Here is a 5,150-nt window from a genome sequence, read left to right as displayed (position 1 = left end):
TATGTACATGTATGTGTGGACACGTTTTCTCACTTTGTCTGGGCTACATGCCAATCAGGAGAGTCTTCTGCCTGTGTTAAACGTCACCTTTTGCAGCGTTTTGTGGTGATGGGCATTCCAGCTTCTATTAAAACAGATAATGCCCCAGGCTATACTCCCCAAGCTCTAGCTGCATTTTTCTCTATATGTAATATGAAACACATTACTGGTATCCCATATAACTCTCAAGGGCAAACCACAGTGGAAAGAATGAATCTGTCCCTGAAACAGCAGTTAGAAAAACAAAAAAGGGGGAGAGACAGTGACTATGGGACACCCCATATGCAATTGAATCTAGCATTATTAACTTTAAATTTTTGAGCCTGCCTAAAGGCCAGATGCTATCAGCAGCTGAACAACATCTACAGAAACCTGCTGCAAAGACAGAAGCAGAACAACTGGGTTAATGGAGAGATCCAGTAGCAAAATTTGCAAAATAGGTAAAATAATAACTTGGGGTAGAGGTTACATTTGTGTTTCTCCAGGACTGAATCAACAGCCAATTTGGATACCATCAAAACATCTGAAACCTTATCATGAGCCAGATATTGAGGAAGATATTCTGAGAGGATTGCAAGGACCCCCTGGTTGCAGCCATGTCAAGACTGACACTGAGGAGGACTCTAAATATCATGAGAAACACCTGTCGAACACAGCCACCCACCTGGAGACAGATCAAGAAGCTGTCACAGATGGAGGAAGAAAATCTGAGAAAAGTGGGGCAACCAGTCACAATTAGTAGTTTAATGATATCTATGATAGCAGTGATCACCATTGCCATGTGTATTCCTTCAAAAAGGGCTGACACAAAGAAAAATTATACTTATTGGACATATCTATCAATCTTAGCTGGCAATAATGCCTGGATGTAATCACTATATGACACAGTTACACATGCTTTCTAATCTCAGAATAAACCATGATAAATCTGCTCCTATAATTGAGGCATACTGTCCTCAACTACCTATTTGTAAACAGGATTGGACCTGGTTAGAAAAAATGAATGTACTTGTTTGGGAAGATTGCATTGCAGAACAGTCAGAGGTTCTATGCAATGATTCCTATGGAATCACTATTGATTGGTCCCCTAAGAGGATGTTTAGCTTGAATTGCACCTCTCAATCGGTGTGCCACAGTCACACTATGTTCAGCTGGTCTGAACAAAACAGTCAGATGGTAGAAATGGTAAGAAGTATGGCAAGAGTTCCTATTATCTGGAACCATTGCGGTATAGTGGCAACTCAACCTCAAATGATGTGGCTCATTGTGGGAGCTAAACATATGAACTTGTGGAAACTATTAATGGCTCTTAATAGGATCAATTTTGGGAAAGAATAAAAAGCATCTAGGACACTCTACAGACTTGTCTTTGGATATTGCAAAATTTAAAAGAACAAATATTTAAGGCATCCCGGTCACACCTGGCCTTAATGCCAGGAACTGGAGTGCTTGAAGGAGCTGCAGACAGATTAGCAGCTAGTACCCCATTAAAACTGATAAAAACACTTGAAAACTCTGTGATTTCAATGATGATTGTGTTATTAATCTGTGTTGTTGGTCTTTGTATAGTCTGCAGATGTGAATCCTGAATCCTGCGAGAAGTAGCTCACTGTGACAAAGCTGCCTATGCTTTTATCGCTTTGCAAAACAAAGAAGGAAGACATGTTGGGTACAGACCCCAAATCTGGCCTTAAACTGGCCACAAATTGGTCATAAACAAAATCTCTACAGCACTGTGACCTGCTTGTGATGGCCATGAGGTCCACACTGGAAGGTTGTCAGTTCACCAGAATGAGGGGAAGTAGCCCTGGCCCACCCAGGGTGGAAAAACGCTTAAAGCCTTTCTTGAAACCCAAACAATAGCATGAGCGATCTGTGCCCTAAGGACATGTTCAGGCTGCAGATAACTAGCCAGAGCCCATCCCTTTATTTCAGCCCATCCCTTTATTTCCCATAAGAAATACTTTCATTTAAACTATAATCTATAGAAACAATGCTTATCACTGGCTTGCTGTCAATAAATATGTGGGTAAATCCCTGTTCAAGGCTCTCAGCTCTGAAGGCTGTGAGAACCCTGATTTCTCACTCCACACACTATATTTCAGTGTGTATGTCTTTAATTCTACTAGTGTCACTGCTTTAGGGTCTCCATGAACGAGCTGGTTGTGGCATATGGTGAAAAAAAGGAATATCCTTAGATAAAAACTAGAAAGAAGCTACCTGTGAAAATGCTTTCTGATGTGTACATTCCTCTGAAAGAGTTAAACCTTTCTTTTGATTTAGCAAGTTAGAAACACTGTTCTTGTAGAATCTGCAAAGGGACATTTAGGATCCCATTGAGGCCTATGGTGAAAAACCAAATAACCCCAGATATAAACTAGAGAGAAGCTATCTGTGAAACTGCTGTCTGATGTGTGGATTCATCTTACAGAATTAAACCATTCTTTTGATTCAACCAGTTGGAAACACTCTTTTTGTACTATCTGCAAATGGACATTTGGGAGCTTATTGTGGCCTGTAGTAAAAAACCAAATCACCTCAAATAAAAACTAGAAAGAAGCTATTTGTGAAACTGCTTTGTGATGTGTGGACTCATCTCACAGTGTTAAAATTTTGATTTGTTTCAGCAAGCTGGAAACGTTCTGTTGCAGAATCTGAGAAGGGACATTTTGGAGCCCATTGAGGCCTATGGTAAAAAACGTAATATCCCCATATAAAAAGTAGAAAGAAGCTATATGTGAAACTGCTTTGTGATGTGTGGATTCATCTCAGAGAATTAAACCATTCTTTTGATTCATCAGGTTGGAAACACTCTTTTTATGCAATCTGCAAAGGGACATTTGGGAGCCCATTGAGGTCTACTGTGAAAAACAGAATATCCACAGATAAAAACTAAGAAGAAGTTATCTGTGAAAGTGCTTTGTGAAGGGTGGATTTACCTCACAGAATTAAACCCTTCTTTTGATTTAGCAGTTTGGAAACACTCTTCTTGTAGAATGTGTGAAGGAACATTTGGGAGCCCATTGAGGCCTATTGTGAAACCCCGAATATTCCCAGATGAAAACTAGAAAGAAACTATCTGTGAAACTGCTTTCTGATGTTTGGATTCATCTAACCCAATTAAACCCTTCTTTTGATTCAGCAGCTTGGAAACAGTCTTTTTGTAGAATCTGTGAAGGGACATTTGACAGCCCATTGAGGTCTACAGTGAAAAACAGAATGTCCCCAGATACAAATTAGAAAGAAGCTATCTATGAAACTGATTTCTGATATGTGGATTCAATGCACAGAGTTAAACCTTTCTTTTGGTTCAGCAGGTTGAAAACAGTCTTTTTGTAGAATCTGTGAAGGGACATTTGGGAGCCCATTGAGGCTTGCTGTGAAAAATTGAGTATTTCCAGAAAAAAAAAAAAAAAAACTAGAAAGAAGCTATCTGTGAAACTACTTTCTGATGTGTGGGATTCATCTCACAGAGTTAAACCTTTCTTTTGATTCAGCAGGTGGAAAACACTCTTCTTGAAGTATCTGTGAATAGACATTTGGGAGCATATTGAGGTCTATGGTGAAAAACGGAATATCCTCAGAAAAAAGCTAGAAAGAAGGTATCTGTGAAACTGCTTTGTGTTGTCTGGATTCATCTTAATGTGTTAAACCTTTTTTTTTCTCAGCAGGTTGGAAACACTTTTTTTGTAGAATCAGAGAAGGGATATTTGGGAACCCATTGAGGCCTACTGTGAAAAACCGAATATACCCAGATAAAAATTAAGAAGAAACAATCTGTGAAACTGATTTGTGATTTGTGGATTCATGTCAGAATTAAACATTTTTATTCAGCAGGTTGAAAACACTCTTCTTGTAGAATCTGCAAAGGAAACTTTGGGAGCCCTTTGAGGCCTAACATGAAAAACTGAATATATCCTGATAAAACTAGAAAGAAGCTATCAGTGAAACTGCTTTCTGCTGTGTGGATTCGTCTCACAGAGTTAAATATTTCTTTTAGTTCAGCAGGTAGGAAATACGATTCTTGTAGAAACTGCAAAGGGAAATTTGGGAGCTAATTGAGGCCTATGGTGAAAAACTGAATATCCTCAGATAAAAACTAGAAAAAAGCTATCTGTGCAACTACATTTGAAGTGTGGATTCATCTCACAGAATTAAACCTTTCTTTTGATTTCAGTAGGTTGGAAACACTCTTCTTGTAGAATCCGCCAAGGGATATTAGGGAGCTCATTGACACCTACGGTGAAAAATCAAAAATATACAAATAAAAACTAGCAAGAAGCTATCTGTGAAACTCCTTTGTGATGTGTGGATTAATCTCACAGAGTTGAAACTTTCTTTTGATTCAGCAGGTGGGAAACACTCTTCTTGTAGAATCGGTAATGGGACATTTTTGTGCCCTTTGAGGCCTATGGTGAAAGACCAAATATACTTAGATAAGAACTAGACAGTAGCTATCTGGGAAACTGCTTTGTGGTGTGTAGATTAATCTCACAGAGTTGAAACTTTTTTTTCATTCAGCAGGTTGGAAACACTCTTCTTGTAGAATCGATGTTGGGACATTTGGGGGCCCATTGAGGCCTACTGTGAAAAATCAAATATCTGCAGACAAAAACTAAGGAGAAGCTATCTGTGAAACTGCTTTGTGATGTGTGGACGTGTCTCAGAGAGTTAAACCTTTCTTTTGATTCAGGAGGTTGGAAACACTCTTCTTGTAGTATCTGCTACTGGACTTTTGGGAACCTATTGAGGCTTAGGGTGAAAAACCAAATATCCTCAGGAAAAAACTAGAATGAAGCTTTCTGTGAAAATGCTTTCTGATATGTGAATTCATATGATACAGTTAAACCTTTCTTTTGATTCAGCAGGCTGAAAACACACTTTTTGTAGAATCTGTGAAGGGACATTTCAGAGCCCATTGGGGCCTATAATGAAAAACTGAATTACTCAGATATAAACTAGAAAGAAGCTCTCTGTGAAACTGCTTTCTCATGTGTAGATTCATTCCACCGAGTTAAAATTTTCTTTGGATTAAGCAGGTTGGAAACACTATTTTTGTAGAATATGTGAAGGGACATTTGGGAGCCCATTCAGGCGTACTGTGAAAAACC

This window comes from Pongo abelii, chromosome X (genome assembly GCF_028885655.2).
Source record: "Pongo abelii isolate AG06213 chromosome X, NHGRI_mPonAbe1-v2.0_pri, whole genome shotgun sequence".
In the NCBI taxonomy this organism is placed as follows: Eukaryota; Metazoa; Chordata; class Mammalia; order Primates; family Hominidae; genus Pongo; species Pongo abelii.
The sequence above is the reverse complement of the archived record's forward strand: the minus strand, read 5'-3'. Positions refer to the sequence as shown.